The sequence below is a fragment of the Haliaeetus leucocephalus genome, unplaced genomic scaffold, assembly GCF_000737465.1.
Source record: "Haliaeetus leucocephalus isolate CR32 unplaced genomic scaffold, Haliaeetus_leucocephalus-4.0 Scaffold146, whole genome shotgun sequence".
Taxonomy (NCBI): Eukaryota; Metazoa; Chordata; class Aves; order Accipitriformes; family Accipitridae; genus Haliaeetus; species Haliaeetus leucocephalus.
This window is the reverse complement of record NW_010972582.1, coordinates 1,688,982-1,708,601: the sequence shown is the minus strand read 5'-3', so window position 1 is coordinate 1,708,601 and position 19,620 is coordinate 1,688,982.

Below are 19,620 nucleotides of genomic sequence, written 5' to 3'. Positions count from 1 at the left end.
CTGCTTTGAAATCACTGATTGTTCCTCAGAGAAGACACTTACACTGAATTTAAGTTATCATTACTGTGTGATTTCCAATTTAGAAGGAAAACAAAAGTACCCTGGTGTAATGGAAATAATCTGAGGGGCTCAGACTAGATTTCAGCTGCATACAGATGAAGATAAAGATTGGTAATTTATCCATGTGAGTAAACTGCAGGCTTTTTATGGAAATATCCGATCAAGGCTTCTGAACTCTGGTAGAATATTTTTGTGCCATAAAAGTACGGCCTGCAATTAAGCACTGGATTTCTTTTTGATATTCAGAAAATTTCAGTTTGGGAACTCAAGTAACAGTTATATTAGATTCAGGCAGAGGAAGATGCCAGTCTCTGATGAAGAAGGAAAGAGAAGTTACCCTAGGCGTACTGGGACCTGAAAGGTTCAAAACCGCAGAGGAAGCTGGCACCATGAGAAGTTCTTTCTTGGACTTGGAGGAAAGTCTGCATATGAAGGAAATGGATGAAAAAGAGAAAAGTTTCTTCTTGTCTCTACACCTTTTTTCCCATCACTGTTAATTACTCCCAGCTGGGAAGACACATGACTGGTCCTACAAAGTGATTGTCGCTTCCCTTCATTTACACCAAATATCTTTGGCTAACAAGAGAGCATATACTTATATCTATATAACCTCTGTGTATCCTCTCAAGAAATTATAGTTCAGAAGGAAGGATATTAAACAGAAAAGTGTGGAAATTTATAGAGAAAATTAATGGGGGAAGGTGTATGGGGTTTGTGTGGCAGGGTTTTGGTAGCAGGTGAGGGGCTACAGGGGTGGCTCCTCTGAGAAGGTGCTAGAACATTCCCCGGCTCCAAGTCAGACCTGCCTCTGGCCAAGGATGAGCCCATCAGTGATGGTGGTAGTGCCTCTGGGAGAAGAGATTTAAGAAGGGGAACCTGCAGCGGAGAGGAAAGTGGGATGTGAGAGAAACCCCTCTGCAGACAGTGAGGTCAGTGAGGAAGGAGGGGAGGAGGTGCGCCGCAGGAGGGGATGCCCCTGCAGCCCGTGGTGAGATGGCAGGCTGTCCCCCCCCAGCCCATGGAGGGGAGCGGGGGAGCAGATGCCCACCTGCAGCCCAGGGAGGACCCCACACTGGAGGAGGGGAAGAATGAGGTGTCCTCCTCCTGAGGAGGAAGGAGCAGCAGAGACGATGTGTGATGGACTGACTCCAACCCCCATTCCCCGTCCCCCTGTGCTGGTGACAGGGAGGAGGTAGAGAAAACCAGGAGTGGAGTTGTGCCAGGAAGGGGGGAGCAGTGGGGGGAAGGTGTTCTAAGATTCGGTTTTATTTCTCATTATCCTACTCTGATTTGATTGGTAATAAATTAAATTATTTTTTCCCAAGTTGAGTATGTTTTGCCTGTGACCATAAGTGGTGAGTGATCCCTCCCTGTTCTTGCCTCAATCCATGACCTTTTCATTATATTTTCTCCTCCCCATCCCACTGAGGGGGAGCAATGAGCACGCAGCCTTATGGTGCTTTGTTGCTGGCTGGGCTTAAACCACAACAGAAGCTAAAGATGCTGAAGAAGTAGCTTTCTTTTATGAAATCACAGTCAAAGTTTAAAATATATATTAGGAACACAGGAAACCACAGCAATAGTAGGAAAGCAAAGATATTATTCAAGAGGAAGAAACAAGCATGTATCTTATTCTTAAGAGGAAATGATAAAACTATTAGTAGGGAGACAGAGAAGACATAAGTATTCAACAAATATGAGTGTTTGTTTGCAAAGAAACAAGTATAATGTAGCAGAATGAGGTATTTTCTGGCTCATTAGTTGCAAAGGAATACTTTAAAGATGTCTGCACTTTCAAGGATGTCTCTGGACTGACAGTACTAATATTTATTAAATATAGGACTCCTTGGAAGATCCCAAATATCTGAGATTGTTGATACTGTGTGAATGTAAAAATAATTTGTCAGCAGGTGCAGAAGAATAATGGAAAAGAGGAGGCAGGATTCAGTTCCTAAAGTATTTGAAGCTAAGGACATAATTAATAGTAGTCAACATTGGTTTTTTACATAAAAGGTCACATGAAAGTAAACTCATTTGTGTCATAACATTATAACTGTGTTTGAAAATGGTAAATATAGATCTTTAGACTGATTATGTGGATAAGTGAATAACTAAAGAACTCTGCAGCAGTATAGTGTCAATAACATGGATTTAAACTAGATGACTAACAGGTCTGAAAAAAACAATTGTCAGTGTGAAACAGTTCTTTGGAAGTGGTGGACTACTATATTAGTGTTAATGGTACAGGGAAGAGTGGGATGAGAAATAATGGTAAGAGCCGGTCACTCTAGCTTGGCTGGTAAACTGGGCACATTGCTATTATTATATTGAACCTGACAAATGTAGAAATTTGTTTTTGAAATTAAAACTTGGAGGACCAAAAGGTGAGGTGAGTCTTGGGAAGTGATGATCTTGGAGTAGAATATGATTTCCCAGTTCTCAAGGGCAGTGCCATGGTAAAGAACTCTGATATAATTCCAAGATGTATAAGCAGATAACTAACAGATAGCTTGCATGAACTGAGGAAGCTAAGACTGGATGCTTCTGGACAGCTTGAAAAACTGGCAAGGGCTTAGGCAGAGCCATAGAATTGAATTGAAAACTGGAAAACTCCCCACCATTTAGACTTAAAGAGCTTTCACTTACTGACTTACCAAAGAAAAGATAGAGGATGCACTTAACTGCAGTGGATAATGCTCTTCCAAGGGAGAAAATACAACGTTCAGCAAGGAGATGCATAACGAGAACCAGGGGCTGGTAATTGGTGCCAGGCAGAGGCTAAAAAGAAGTAAAGCACAGAGAAAGTGATTAATCATGGGAAGAAACTGCCAAGCAGATTTCCCATCTGTAGATGTCATTAAATTAAGACTGAGTGTACATTTTTTAGAAGATAGGTTTTAGACAGAAGTTACATTTTAGCCAAATGCAAATTATTACAGTCAATGTAAGAATACTGTAAATCTGATGGACTTTGATATGCTGCAGTTGACTAGATGATCTTATTTTTCCTTTTGGCTTTAAATTCTTTAGCTGGATTTGAAAAAGGAGTATACAGAATGAAGGCTGGTCCAGGGCTAGACATTTGGTCTTTAAGCACTATAGTGACGATGTGAGCTACGTAAAGAAGATAGTTTGAATATAGCCAGTAAGTCTCTCTATGAAACAGTCTCTAGAGTTCTTACTAGCACTTTAGCTCTGTGGTTATAGTTTATGTATTCTTCACACAAGTAAAATCTTGATTTCTGAATGTAATATTTTTGAAAACAAATGATTCCTGGAACTTTAAATCTTTTGAGGTTCACTCAGAAGCTGTAAATATTAACTTGTGCTGATTTCAAATCAAAACTAAATTTTTGTCCTTGAGATGAAATTTCTATTTCTCATTATTAAACCCATGAAGCACTCACTCTTTACAGAACTTACTTTAATATGTGTTGTCTGGCTCTGAAAAACAAACAAACAAAAATCTTTCAAGGCCTCGTAAATCTTTGTACAGAAGTTATGTTTTCCAGGCTAACTGGGCTTATAGTAGTACAGGAAGAAAAGTGTAGCATATGTTGAAGAAGATGCTTTCCTCAAAGACTCTTCAGACTTCAATAGCCTTCAGACATGATTTAATAGAATACATAAAAAAGATGAAATATTCAAGCATAAAGACCAGTTGGATTTATTTTAAGTGAACTAGAAAGCTAAATCTAAAAAGTTTTTCTGGACTTCCATAACTTGAAGGGTGCCTTCAGGTGGCCACTGATGAAATGATAAAGCAGTTATTGCCCTCAGGTATACCCTCTGTTTTTTTTGCCAGAGGCTACTGTCCCCATAGAAGAGGTAACAATGGCAAACAGACACCGATTCCTAAGCCAATTCAAGTTATAGGTGTGCATATTAGCTTTAACTGCCATTAACAAAGGTGGTAAGCTTTAAGAAAAGAGCAGGGAAGAGCAGGGCTCTTAAATCTTCTGGACATGGATTGTACAGCTATCTGGAGGCATTCCAAGAGTCAATATGAGTTTATTCTTTTATCAGTCATGTCACTTAGAATAGTTCAGGGGATTGGCAGTATATTCAACCATTTCTGCTTCATACAAAAGTGAATGGGGGTACAAATTGGGGTGCAAAAACTGTAATTATTGACAAAAAGATTTTTTCCTGGTTCGGCAAAGGTCAGAAAAGAAAAATAATAAGCCAGTTTTTTAATACCTTTCTAATTCACTGACTAAATAATTTTTGCAAAACTTCAAAAATTGGCTACTGGATGTGCTAGCTGTTGGTCAGAGTGGGAACCATTGTAATATTTCACTTATGGGTGTATACATGTGTAGATATTGCCTAAAATAAATTGTTTTGAAGAAGTACACTTTCAGCCTAAAACATTACCTATCACTTTCTTATATCTCAGTAAAGATTTAGTGACAGAGATTTATCGAGACGTAATATTATTAATACGACATGACTTTACACGCCATTCTCCAAAGCACTTACTAGTGTGTTTGACATCTGAACAAAGTACTTTTTAATATTCATTTTCCTAATGGCTTTGTAAAAATGACCTGTGCACTAGAAAGTATTCCTTCACTAATTATTCCTTGTCTATTTCTAGGCACCAATACTAGAATACTGTTTGTTTTTTGGTTTTTTTTTTAAGAACTAACTTTTACTGGGGTAGCAACAGTACTAATACAAATTACAGTAACAGTATAATGATGCGTTACCACAAATAGCTGAAAACAAATGACAATTAGAAAATAATAAAATTCAGATATGCAAAGTGTTCATTTACTCTAGCATTTACAGTGAGTCTTCCCATGCAATGGTTTAAATTAGTGAGGATCTATTGTACACATAAATAAAACCAGGAAAACATCTGTTTATTTCATTCCAGCTGCTAAGATGCTTCGGGGTTTGGCATTAGAAGAACCCAAAGAAGGATCAAGGTAATGCCCTACTGTATATAGAATGTACACAAAAATACATTTTCTCCTTGCCTTGCCTCTCCTTTCCTATATTTTTAATCTTATTTCACAAAGGAAGAAAAGTCAGATAAGCATGTGATAAGCAGTGTGAAATGATGCACAGGAAACCATATCCACAATGGTGTTAACTAGAGTGGTCACAGTAACCCATCAAACTGTCAGGAAGATCCTTTCTTTCTGCAAAAGTCTCTTAACAGCTGAGCCCGCTGCAGCTCTTTGCCTGTGGAGAGCCTTGTACAACTGTAAAAAAATATTGGTTGATATTGTTAATGACGTTGGATTTATTTATTTTGTCACATTGTTATCTAGCTCTGCTGTTTGAAAATGGAACAATGACACTGTCAGTCCTCAGATGGTGAAGTTGAGATGATTTGTATGGAGATGGTTTTGGTCACAAATGGAGGGAAATCTGGCTTCATTCTCTTCCTTTTGCAACCTTTCCCTTTGTTTCTTAAAAATCTACTTACCTTTCTCCATCCTTGCCATGATCTCATTTGAATCTTTTATAATATTAGAAGGATACTGAACACCCTTACTGATAACTACTGCTGTGGCGGGACTTTTAGCTTGCCTGATTTTGACTCTTCTCACGTGCCTAATGCCCGAGTGTCTTGACTGGACGGCAGTGGGGGCTTGGCAGTGTGTACAGGGAGTAGATAGAACTGTTAAGATCAGGTAGAAGTTCCCAGGCCTTGGCAGTCCTCTAGCTCATCAGAGAGACTTACCTCTTGGGATAAAAGTATTCACAAGAGATTTTATGGCTATTCCTGCATTGTTTCTGGTACTGAGAATGGCCTGAACCTTTGAGTTCTCCTAAAGACCTGCTATCTGTAATCTTTATTGTCATTGCAGGGAAGCAGATGCCTTCATACCCTGTCTTGCAGCAAGAGTTATCAGGTTCTAGGAAAGAAGACTGGGTTTTTGTGTTTGCTGACATTGGCTATGTAAAATTACCACATGGCAGGAGGGTTAGACAGAGGCATGACATGTGATTAGCACAGCCTTTCCTTGGCCAAGAACCAAGCGCAATGGAGACAGGATCTGAGTGTGATAAGCCATAGCAAACAGGACCACATAACAGCTGGCACAATGAGCCTGGGTGCAGGCCATGGATCAACAACTAAGAGCAAATGATACCTGGAATTGCTGGAAAGGTATACTGTGATATTGTCAAATAAATTCGTGGGTGGCCTGTGGTGACATCTGGCTATAAAACTTTTAATAGTGATTGAAAGGAATGTCATTATGCAGATGTCCAACATCATGTAGAAGCAGAGAGCCCAAAGTGAAACCATGACACCTTGGAGCAGAGCTGCCTCCCAAGAACCCAACACTCAGGGGAAGTGTTGTTTTCCTCTGGGCTCAAATGGGTAATTTATCTATGCAGCATGTAAGCAGGCCATGAATTTATGTTAAAAACGAAGCTCTTTCAGTTCAGGGAGTACTAGCTACAAGTGCCTAAGAGATGATTCTGAGGACAAACAGTGCAGATAAGATGCAGATTTAGTCCTGAGTTAACCCTTCAAGCTGGTCTTGCACACCAGAACAAGCACAAACAATTAGGGCCACTGCTCTATTTCTCTTTTACATCTGGGATGCAGATATTGCAAATAAATATTGGGCATTCTGCAGTTCAGTGGTGAGCTACTGAATGGGCTGGCCATGTAATTGCAGTCATGTTCCCAGGCTGCTAACTTTGGGAACGGGCAAGCAGGTACAGCAGCTGGCTGGAAAAGGACCTCATTTCAGTTCTTGCAACGGGCCCCCAGCACTAGTGTGCTACTCTCTGTTGCTGCTTTTAATAAATCTGAGAGATTTTATTTTTAATAAAGGCAAATATTTCTTGCCATAAAGTAATTACTTTTCTAAAAATAAGGTTAGCAAAACCAAGGGAAAATAAGATTAGTTTCTTAGCCAAGAAGGTCTGAAGCTCTCCATTTCTATGTCTAGCTAAGATTGTGTGATAGCAGGAGTTGGGAAGGAATTTTAAATTATGTTAATAAATATGCTTTGAATATACATCAAGCTTTTGGTACAGCTTTCTAAAGTTAAATGAAGTCAATGGATATCTTCCCATTGACTTTTCTTGGTTTTCGATCACACTGTAAAGACTTGTCACTCCATTTTCAATTAAACAGTCTGAACTCTCTGACTCAGCGTTAGAAGGGAAAGATGGGTAGAAAAACTGCTGAAAAAAATGATCATTTTAAATCATGCAGTCAGACACTGCAAAAAAAAAAAATCCATTAAATTTTAAACTGCAAATCTAGCTATATACCCTTGGTTGGTCTGAGATATCTACGAACATAAACGGTACTGGGGAAAAATTTAGATTCACTGTCACTTATTTGGAGATTACATTTGGATTGCTTGGGGATCCTCAGAGAACTAAGCAACACAGGAAAAATAAAATTAGAAAATCAGAGTGTTCTGAAGACTCCCACATTCAGGGTTCTACAATGCATGGACCACATTATAATACACAAAAGCAAACACTTGCATTCAGCTTCTTATGTAAGAAGCAAAGAGTGACTGAAATAGTGCAGAAGAAGAAAGCATTTTTTCTTTCTTGATTTTATACTAACAAAGATCAAAATGAATTTGAGAAAAATCTCAGTATCACTTCTATTGTTTTAAACAAAATTAATTAAGATTTGGAAAGCTTTGTCATATTATTCAGCTATTTGACAGTTTTTTTCCAGTAAGTAATACTTTTACAAGGGATTTTCAAAGTAGGCTGCAACGTGGGGTAACTGACAAGAGCACATGAGCACCTTTTAAAGTTTTAGAAGGTATATCTGAAAAAAATAATCCTACCACTTATCCAGAGGATCTCCTATATATACTTTTACTATTGTGTTGCAATTACTATTTTAATTGCCTGACTTGCCCCATGCATTCATACAAAAAATGGACATTACCCTTAAATTACTTCTGAAAGACTATTTCATAATCTGAAACATTGTCATAAAGTTAATTAATCTGTAACTAGTAGGGACCTTCTAAAATGCCAACAAAGGCTTTCAGGCATCCTCTTTTCCTCTTTCAGCAGCTGGAGAAAAAACTTGTTAGAGGTGAAGAAATTTGCATTTTTCAAGACACAGAACAGAAGTTTTGCAGCCAGGGATCACCCAAGGAGGTTATTCTGTAAAAGGCCCTCTGTCTCACTGAGGTGTCCTTGAATGGGAGAGGAGAACTCCACTGGAGACTTATTCACCTCTTCCAGAAATTGCAGGAGAAAACTGGCACAAAAAGACAGGGAAAGAAAGAATCTCTCAAATAGAGAGATGTCCTTTTTCGTCTCTGAAGAAGGTCCTTACCTGAGTCCCAAGTTTATTAACTGGTTTCCAAACATCTTCTTAGCACTTGAAGAAACACTCACCCTGTCTCCTCATTTTCTGAATTTGTAAAATTTTTTGGTTATGGTAGATATAACAAGTTATAAACAGTTGTACCACTTACAATAATTGCCAGTTAATAAATAGGAGAAATACTTTTTTCATATGCTTATGAATGTAAAAATAAGGTTTTCCATAAATATCCATGCATTTAACAATATACTTACTGAAGTGTTTAAAAAATTGAAATCTGTTCTTCACAATAATGAATCATAAAGGCAATCATAGAGGTTTCATGCATTTATATCCCTACTACAAGAGGAACAAGGCTGGGAAATTGTTTTCCTAATACTGCACTTTTTTCTTACCAGAAATTTACCTTCAGCTTTGATCTATGTGTGTGTGTGTGTGTTTGTACATCTGTCTGTATGCCAGCTATGCACCAGGAATGGACTACACAGTTCTGTTCTATACCCAGCAACTACTTATGTGGAATATTCAGAGATTACTGTTCACATTTTAAGTGATAATTTTATTCCCATTTTATCAGGCATGATGGGCAGCTCTTCATAACTCACCCAATTTTTGGAACACTCCTTTGGCGTACCAGTATGCCATTACATTGCCATTTTGCACTGCAGTCACATAATTCCAAGCTTCATCACCGTGTCCTGCAAGACATAAGTAATGTGACTTTCTAAATAATTTCCACATTATCTATGAGGCAAAGGAATATGATATTCTCTCAGCAATGAGATCTTTTTAGGGGGGTAGCCTTGGGAGAGAATGTGGCAGTAGTTGCCTTGAAAGCTTCCCAGAGGACTCTGATGCTAACTGCTTCATTATTCTGGCCTAATTTATGAAAATGCTTTGACAGAAAATCAGATTTTAAATGATAAAGTTGCTAATGCACATAAGAGTCAAATTTCCCCTGTGGCTGAGCTTGGTGGCAGTGGATGGCTGGAAGAGGGTCTTTGGCTGCTGCTGTTAAGTACCTTCAGACTCCTCCTTGTGATACAGTGAAGGAGGGCACAGGTATTCTGACCCCAAGAGAGGCACTGAAGCAGTGCATGTGCGTTTGATGCCAATACAGGTGTACTAGCAGCCCAAGTCCTGAAGGCAACATACCCATGTTTGTAGGTCCTGTGTTTCAGTTAGAAAGCTCTATCTCTGAGCACAATTTACCAGCTTTCTTATGGCATTATGAGAACCTGCCTCATTTGTTTCCAGCTTCAAAGATGATTTTCTTCACTTTGTGCTGTGGACATAACTTGAAGTGTGGAAATAACAATGAAGGGTAGCGTACAGCTTCCCCACAGCTTCCCTACCTTTCCTTCCTTTCTTTAACTAGAGCTTTTGATCAAGTCTAAAATGCAAAAGCATTTAAAAGGACATGTAAATTTATGTCAGTGCATAAATATTAAATGCAATAATAAATGTTCTACTGGTATTATCTATTTATACTTAAAAGTTGCCATATGCAGGGCAATAAATACTTTGACATTGTATATGTGTAAAAATAACCTAGCATGCCTTTTTCACCCTAACTCATTTTGTGTAAAACACCATTAGGAACAATCATAATGATAGTTGTATATATCCTGAGGGACTGACGAGCACTAGCAGATGCTCACCTTTTGCTTACTGACTGATGGAAGTTGAAATTAGAGGAATTTTGCCATCCATCATGCAGGTGCTGAGAGACTAAGGTGATAAGTTCAAAGAGCTGATGGTTAATAATTAAATATAATAAGCATCTGCTATTGTTATTACCCAGGGGCTGAAATGTGCTGTTTAGACACAGTAACATTACAGACAGCGTAACTCTGCATCGCCTCTGGAAGGATCAGGCAAGAATTGCCACTGACCTGTACAAAATCAGAGCTTTCCCAAGGACTCCTCTGCAATAATTTTTAAACACTTCAGCCCAAATTCCAATCTTCTCACTCATTCTGACCAGTACCAATTACTGTTGGAGTAAAGGGCTAATGGGACAGGATGTACAGTGATGACCCTCAGTCCTTGCCTGTGCCTGGAGTAGGTCTCATCTCCCCTAACTTTAAAATTTGCCAAGCTGGGCTTTTAGTTTAAGCCAGCTGTTCAGGCTTCCTCTATAGTCAATGGAAAGAGACAGGCATCTTCACAGGGAGCTGAATCTGTCCTAAGATAATTTGGCTGAACTGTGCTTTGAAGATCCCCTCTTTCTCCACCGCCTGGGAAGGGAGTATAGCTAAAATTTAGACTTTTAGATTAAATGAATTCTAATCTAATACCTAAGCAAAATTAAGCTGATAGTTAAGGCAAGTCTGTACCTACTGACAATGCTATATGCTTATGAGTGTAGGCCTTGAGGGTCTTTTTTTATGTTTCTTTGAAATGCAACGAACAGCTGAAAGATATCAAATAATACATTTCAGTATTATTGCACAAGCAAAATAGATTTCTCGGTGACCCCTAATAATGTGAATCTAGACATCCCTAGTAGGACCATACTTCTATTTTCATTACCACTGAGGTAGATGTTTTTTTTTTTTTAATCACAGATATCTTATTGATTGAGAAACCTAAGTAGAAATACATGCTAAATTGAGCAATTATTCCACTTACACTATTGACTCTGCCATTATTCAGGTCATTTCAGTTAGCCAGTGTTTTTAGAATTATTTGTGCTTAAAAATGTGTAGCTACAATACACAGAAGCAGCAGAGGCAATGCAAAGTGCTAATGACTTTTATCAACTTTTGCAAACTGGCTTCATATAATTTACCTACGTGACTTGTGAAAAAACCAATAGCTATATTTCCACCACCAGCAAAGTTAGTATTAATTCTAGAAGAGTTTATCTGTGTGGGTAGAATTACTTAGGCAAATATGTCTAAATCTGTATTTTTTTAATAAAGTAGGCATATGCAGAGTTTGATAGCTTTTCACAAGTATAGTTGATTTTTCTGATGAATTAATTTTCTGGTTTTCCTGTTTTATGGGAGGGGAGAACAAACGCAGTTATACTCAGGAAAAATACTTCCCCAAAATACTTTGAAACATGTTCGTTACTTTGCTAGGCTCTGACATATAGTTTTATATAAAAGATGGCCTTTCCTAGTGCAACAGAGACGGCTATCTGGCTTTTTATGACTGTTCCTTCTCTGACTGCTTAATGGGCAACTTCAACAGTGTGAGAAAATATTGTGACTTCTCCTCCTCCAGCTGCCACCCTCTGATCTTCTGCCTCCTCAAGATTTTGACATCCCTCTGAGAAGGGCCTGTCCCTAAGACCAGAATCATGGCAGCAGATACAAACCCTGGGCTGTTAGGCAAAAAGTAGTTACTGCCTTCTCTACTGTCTAAACTCTGGATAGCAATGGAGTAAGTTAGGAGATACGTACCCAATTCTCCAGCAGGGTGTTAATGAGCATGTAGCATGCCTAAGTTTGGGCATGTGGAGAGCTTTATGTTGACTAAGGAATTTTGATACTAAGGGATTTAGGTTAACTAAGCTTTAGGTATGTTCAGTTAACTGCGCTGAATCAGCTTTCTAGGCTACTGACTTAAATGTTTGCACCTAAGAGTCACCAAGGTCCCAGGCTAGGGAAAATCAGTCATTGCCACATTCTCCAACACTTACACTTATTTTGCTATTGAAAATAGTTTTCTATTTCTGGCTTCTGCCAATGTGAAGGACTGATATCTGGAATTGAAAAAATTTGCACATCAGATATCTAAGACATAAGTGGTTCCTGGTAAATATTGCCCAGTTCTGATATATTATTTAAGTTAGTAAAGGGAATGAGAATACAAGATTTCATATACTGGTTTCTGAAGAAGTTGTACCATGACCGTGTTAACTCTAACTTTGCAAAGCTTAAAATACGTGAAAGAAGTGAACTGACATAGAGCTGCTGAGATAATGACTATAATGGCAGAAACTCCACTGCCGGTTTATGTAAAGGCCTGCATGCCTTGATAATAGATAAAGACTTGAGCTTTGGCTAAACTGATAAGGATTTTCCAATTTAGTGAACTGTGCTTGTTTGCTTCATGGGAGCCCTTCTATATGAATAACAAAAAAGAAATTAAAAAAGGAAACTTTGCCTAAATTATATCTGGATGTAATTTAGTGCCATAAAAACTGAAGACGAACCATAGTGCTGATGCCTTTGTATCTGAAATAAATTAGCACAATATAAGACAGTGAATGTCAGTGAGTTACAGTGGACAACTACTAATTTTAGTGTTAAACATCTTAAAAGTACATGAAAGATTGCAATGCCCGAAATTTTTATCACACAGAGGGACTGTTCTTTAGGATTTGTTTCTCTTTTGTTGTGTTTGAAGATAATAATGATAATGCTTTTACTGACCAAGGACTAAAAGTTCTCCCAAGCGTCCAGCCTGGGAAATGCTTAAGAAGTCTTCCTCCAACCTTAGGAACTGCTCATTGCTTACTGATGTAGTGTTATCACTGTAGTGAAGTTTTAGCTATTTCACATACCCTGGGAAACTGGAAAAATGTATGGAGATCATAGGCAGGACTACACACTTTAAAATCCCCTGCTGAGCTATGTGGAAGGAACAGTGAGCATCAACAGTCTATGAAGTTCGGTGCTGTGGTGCATGTGGGGTAAATACATCTTTGTTCTGCAGAACAACATGCATTTAGTGCATGCTACCACAGCTAATAGTGGAGCATTGGCAGAGTGGAGAGTACATCACCTATTCCAAAATCAATTCTTTTCTTGTCAAGGCATAATGGCTGCAATCTGACAGCCAGCAACATGCATAAAGTAATGTCCTCGGGACTAACAATCAAAAAACAAGGACCCTTTAAAAAACTTTTCACGTTGCTTGGCAAATCACTTGGATCAGAATGTCAGATTCAAAGTGAACTTGGATATTGTGGCAGGAGTAGGGGCAAGTTAAGTAATGTATATTTAAGACAGGGAATTCTTTATCACAGTATATTGTAAATACTTGAAGTTTATATTGCTTCAAGGGAAACTGTACAAGTGCATGGAACAGGTGTACACAGAGGATTAATAAAAGGCTATCGGCTACCCCTAGCTCAGGAAGTAACTGTATTGCAAGTGATTGGTGATGGAGAAAGTAGTTAAGAGGAAATGCCATATACTGTTAACCAATTCTTATACTCTTTCTGCAGCGGCCACGTTTGTCCACTGTCAGACAGTGACTGCTGGGCTAGTGGGACATTTGGTTTAACTGGTGCAATCACTATTCAGCAAGATACATAAATTAAAACCTTATTTTTGAGGTAGGCAGTTTCACCAAAATTTTCTGAACTTGTTGGCTGTCCTGTATAATGTCAGGTATTCCCTGTCCCAAGTTGAGCCTCTGTTTCTCTATTTTTGGCTTCACAGGCCACTTTTAAAAGAAATATAAATGTGTTAAGTGCAAAAACTTCTGTTACTCACCAAGATGTCACCTGCTTGCAGGATAGGATACAAATCTTCATAATATGATCACATTACTACTTCTTCATGGAATTTAGAAGCACCTTATCATGTATTTTGTAATACATTATGATGTCCCATAACAGTTTTTTCCTGCCTGATAGAGATTTGTAGCAAGCAAATGCTTAATTCACAGTGAGAAGAGAGCTTATAAAAAAAAAAAAGTTGATCAACATAGAAAACTACAGTTAAAAAGTAGAGGGATAATATAAAACTAACCAAAAGTAAAATTTTAATATGCCTATGGCAAATAAAACAGAGACCAAAAGCTTTTTCAGTGTAAATGAATAGAAATATAAGAAATATATAAAAAGAAATTTAAGAACTGAAGGCATTGCACAAATGATGAGATCAAGACTGAAGACAACCTAGGTATAGCAATAAATGAAGAAATGCTTTTCTTTCACATAGGATGATGATGCTGAAGAGAGAAGAAAAAATTTGAACGGCTTAGAGGAAGGAAATTATGGAAATGATAAAGCATATGCTGAGGGGAGGATTTAATTTTTTTTCATTAGAAGGAAGAAAGCTTGTAGTATAAAAGCATAGTGTTGACACAAGAATAAGTGGGAAAACTATCCATGAAAGTCTTTAAATTGGCATTTATGTTTATAAATATCAGTGTGAGGCTCTGTGACATATTTCTTACAGGTGAGGAAATGAAACAAAGACTAATGATATTAGAGTGGTCTTGACCGTATTCTGAAAAACATTAGCATGGGATTAGTTTTGATGTACCAGTCCTGTGCTGTGTATTTTCCCCAAATGAGGTTTTCCTTCCAAAGGTTATATTATGAACTTGAGATCTAAGGCTGAAATTACTACACCAATTAAGGTAAATTCCTGTATGTGAGACTCTATCTCAGCAACATTTATGACTGGAGATTCCCCTCCCTTTAAGAAAATGGAAATTTGTGTTCTGTGGGATAAGAAAGAAACTTCAGAATGAAGTATCACTTTGCAAAGCCACTTTGAATTAGTTCAGTTCTGGCTTTAATCAAAAAGGGGAAAAATATTTGTATGGCATAGCTACTGGCATACAACTTAGCTGACTCTCTTAGGAAACCTGTCTTATAGTCAGTTGTCTAGGGGATACTCTAGACAACAATTCAGCACATCAAAGTTGAACTCCTGAGTTAGCCCCTTGAGGACCCTTTCTTTTGCAGTCACTATGGATGGAGTTGAGCTTCCTACTTCGGGGCCTGTATCAGGTGTGTAAAAATCTGAAGTCTGAATTGCTCTGCCAGGCTATAGTTTAAAAATGACACAACAATAAGTGACGACTAGACCACAAAGCCTCTAAACTGTATGAATGATGATACATTTCATTTCTTTATGTTTTGTCACATCAGAGCTGATCTATGCAGTTCTCCGTGGTCTGATAACATTGAGAATTCAACTAGGTGCTATTTATACTTGAAACTGTTAGTTCTGCAGTGACATTATGGAAAAGACAAAGGCTTTTAGCTTCTTTAGCTATCCTGTGAGTAATAGAGTTTGCATTTCTTCTATATCAAAAGGTATAGCTGGAGTACTTTAATGAATTCTTAGCAATTCTCCCATTACTGTGGTCAGCTTCTGCATTGCTTTTGAATCTTTAACTCTTCTTTTTCTCAAATCTCTGGTGGATTGTTAACCCAGTTATTATTAACAAACTTTTTGTATTATGATATATTTTGTTCCTTTTATATTTCTTTCAATTATTCATATGCATCAAGTACTTGCTTATATTTATTTATTTATTTTTTTTTTTTCTGCCCATTATATTTTGCTGGGTAGCCAATTTTTTAATAGTGAATTGCTCAGGGTTAATTAGATATTGATCTCTATTGTCATCAGGTGCTTTAAGACATTTTTCATGATCTGAACTTATTTTTGAGCCATTCATTTTTCTAGGTAGGTATTCTAAAGGACTGGTAATTGTTTTGCTTGATGTGTATCAAAGAATTTCTAATTTCTACCTTTCTGTTGTAAACTACAGTGTTACTAATCAGTAACAGTTACTAATCAGTAATCTCCGCAATTCAAGTTATAAACTCTGTTATAAATTTGTTTGAACAAACACCAACACTGTCTTTGAAACAGTGATAAAAACATCAGAAAGCTTGAAAATCCAGAGATGTGACTTGCAAAATTATAAATGAAACAAGTTAATGTTCTCAAAATGTTAGCAAAAAAAGCAGCAGATAAGCACCTTCAATCTCATTTTCCATCCCCAGCTTCTGTTAAAAAATTTGGTATGGTCAACAGTCAGTTACGCTGCAACAAGCCAATGCCATATATATTTTGAGATTCTCAAAGAGAACAGTGAGGGACTTTTGGTGATATAACCACACAGGGTTAAATAATTCTTTTTCAGAGGAAAACAGAGCTAAAATATTCCTAAAGGTCACATGCCATCTCTTCAGACCATTTAAGGCTTCTGAAATGCCACTCTGAAGTAAAATAACCTCTCCAGTAGAGTCATTCTGTTAGAGAGCCAGCTAACATCAGTACTGAGATAAATGGGAGTGCAGAAAATTGATTTTACACTTGTACTGTAAGTGTGGTCAAATGTTGGAGGCCAGTACCTCAAACAAGATTCTATAGTACTGCTGTGCCTTAAAAATAATAGCACAGAAAATATGTTAAATATCTTAATATATCCTTTTTTGCTAGCTTTATATTAAAATGTTCACTTACAAGTTTAATTTGCAATGTGGCACAGGCTTCATTTTCTTTGTACTTGCTTCTCTCTGTTGATAATACTTATAAAGAAACTGACCTCCTTTTTCCTTCATCAATCACTTTCTCTCATTCAGCAGTTTCTCTTATTGCAAACCAGCTCTTGCAGTTTGACAGGTAAATAAATGCATACTTTCCTTCAAGCAAGACTGACAAAACCTTAATAGAGTAGGAAGTGAAGCTTTATGATATTTCATCTTAATTATTTTTCAGCAGGATTGTTTTAGCATGGAGAGTTTGTTGAGATTAAATAAAAGTAGCATTTGCACAGATCTAATTTGATTGTACCAGATCTGTTAGCAGTTCTGTGCAAGCTTCTGGCTGCCAGCCGGCTTTTTTTCTCCTCTTTTATTTCTATTTTAGATGTTTCTGGTTTGAGAAAGCTCATGTCTTTTTTGGCTCCTTGCCTTAGCTCTTACTGGTTAAGCTACAGTACTATCCAACTGGGACCAGCGATCTCTTTTCAGGTGTTTCAGACCTCATCATGGTTGAGTAACAGCAAGAACAATTAATGCAATATTCTATTACTTTCTCCTCCCTGCAGTGTTAAATAGTCTCCAGGGTATGTAGGCAGCAGGACGATGACATTTTGAGAAGCCCCAGTGCATTCTTGGCAGCTTAAAAAGAAATCAGTTGGCCTTATTTTTTTCCTACTTAGAAATTAAGAGGATTTGTAGCAAACCAGCATAGTTCAATATACATCTTAGTATGTAGTGTTAGTGACAGTAGTCAAAGAAATCCTTCTGATAAACCAAAACTGTAAGTTAAGGTAAGCAGGCTAAACTGAGTACATAGTCAGGAGTGTCTATGTGAGGTATCTTGCTCAACCTGATTCTTGGTGAATGTTTTCTTCCAAAGATGAGCAGGAGGTGGAAAGGAAATGTGATATTTCTCATCTCCTGTTCTCTGGCAATGCTGGAAATCTTGTTTTGGACTTTTCTTGTTGAGTATAAACCGAAAGTCCACTAAAGCAAAAACTCTAGAAAAACTAGGAAGTTAAAACTGAGTACACCCTTCAGGCCAAAAGGTGCCAGTGGCTTTTCACTCCCCCCCGCCACTGCTGCCCTGTTTTCTTCAATAAGACCGCATGCAAGTAAATGCAAGAAGATGTTGCTCAATAGATCAAAGTCATTCATAGTCTCACCTTTAGGTATATTAATTCTCATCCTAGTAGTGATCAAAATGATTCCTTTCGATTGTTCTTCTGGGATATTAATAAAATTGAAGAAAAAGATCATGTTAATTCTAGTTGGGCAATTCTTCAGATGATTTGTACTCTTCTGGAACAGAGCTATCATCACTGTAATATTGTTTGCCAAATGAAACTAACAGATGATCCGTAATTTAAGAAGACGGTGTGGTTGGTGAAAGTATCTACTACCTTGGAAACAAATTGATATAGGATATGGGGGATGTGCCTAAATAAAAATCTTAATAATGTCCAAAGTCTTTGGGTGTAATTTGACAGTGGAATTTGGCAAAAATGTGGTACACTTACTTACAACGCACCTTGCAATTAAACAAAGAAAAAGAAAACTATGGAATCTCTAGTTTACCATAATGAGCAAAATATACTTCTCTTTTAGAAGTCTATTTTTTACTTTTGCTTCCTGAAGACATTATTCTTGTCACTTTTGTACACATTACTTTTGTACTTTTTGTACTTGCCATTACTTTTTATACTTGTTAAAATTCATAGATCATTATTGTAAAAGCAATAAGTGATTTTATATAAAACATGTATAAATTCTTTATTTCACATGAAAGTACATCTGGATACAGTTTCAAATGCATAAAAACAATCACAATTTCAAAGAAAGATACTAGGTACCCAAAGTGAATTAATGAGAGTCAAGGTTCCTTTCCAAAAATGTCTCAGCAAGTGTCCTATAATTGTTCATCTTCAGTGAAGAATGATTTCATGCACTACTATGAACAGTTGTTCACATCAGCCAAACCCAAACTATTACTAAGAAATGAGGATATTTATTTCTTTCTCTTTTCTCTGCCTTTCATAGTTTTAACAGGAGTGTACGCTGTAATGCAAACTTTAAGATAAATCAAGCTCAGAGGTTTATATCCTCTCTTCATTGCACGTGGCAGGAAAGTTTCTTCATAAATACAAATAGACTGCAGAATACTTTTCCATGATCTCACATTGAGAAGGATGGTTATAAACAACAAAAACCCAAGGAAGCAAAAACCCCACCCTAATCTTTCAAAAGTAAAATAAAGCAGGGTAAAATAAAATGCAATGTAAACTCTTGCTTGAGACACAGAAAAATAACTATTTTTTACGTTAATTCTTAACTTCCAATGTGCTAACATGCAAGGGGAATGTAAGTGGGTGGGTTAATGCATAGCACTGGTTTTTGATGAAGTGTGCCACACAGAGTCAGAAACAACTCTCTAGTACTTGAAATTCACAGTTATAAAGGGCACAGGGAAAGTAATGCAATCCTGTGATTAATTAAAACCTAACCCATGGTGTTTTGAGTGGAAGGACTCACCCTTAGGCTCAGCTAGCTGTAAACGAGTCCAAAAAATCTAAGAGTATCCATGGTCTTTCACCCAGTTTGTAATAGGGCTGTTTTAATCAACAATGGATAGATGCTGTGTTGAAAAAACCCCAACAGAACTACAACCAACCCCCCCTGCCCCACCTCAGTTCAGCCAGGGATAGTATTAATGATTACTTGTAAGAAGTATTAAATCAATATAAATACCAAGATTTAACACTTCCTTCAGTGAATGTAGCTCTTTCAATGTGGAGCTGGTATATGTGTAAACCTGCATGAGAAGGTTATTGGAAAACTTATGGATACTGAATAAAATATTCTCATTTTAGCTAACTGACCTACTGACATCTCCCCATCTCAATTTTCAGCTTTCCTCAACTTGTTGTCATTCCTAAAAAAGGCTTATAGCTTCCTTCTTTTACATCATAAATACATAGTCCTTCCAGTTCTGCGGTAGAAATAGTAACAATAGCTGAGATGTTATTGTCCTAAAGCTGCTCTTCATATCTGTCTCCCAGACAGTGTTGTCCCTGCTCCC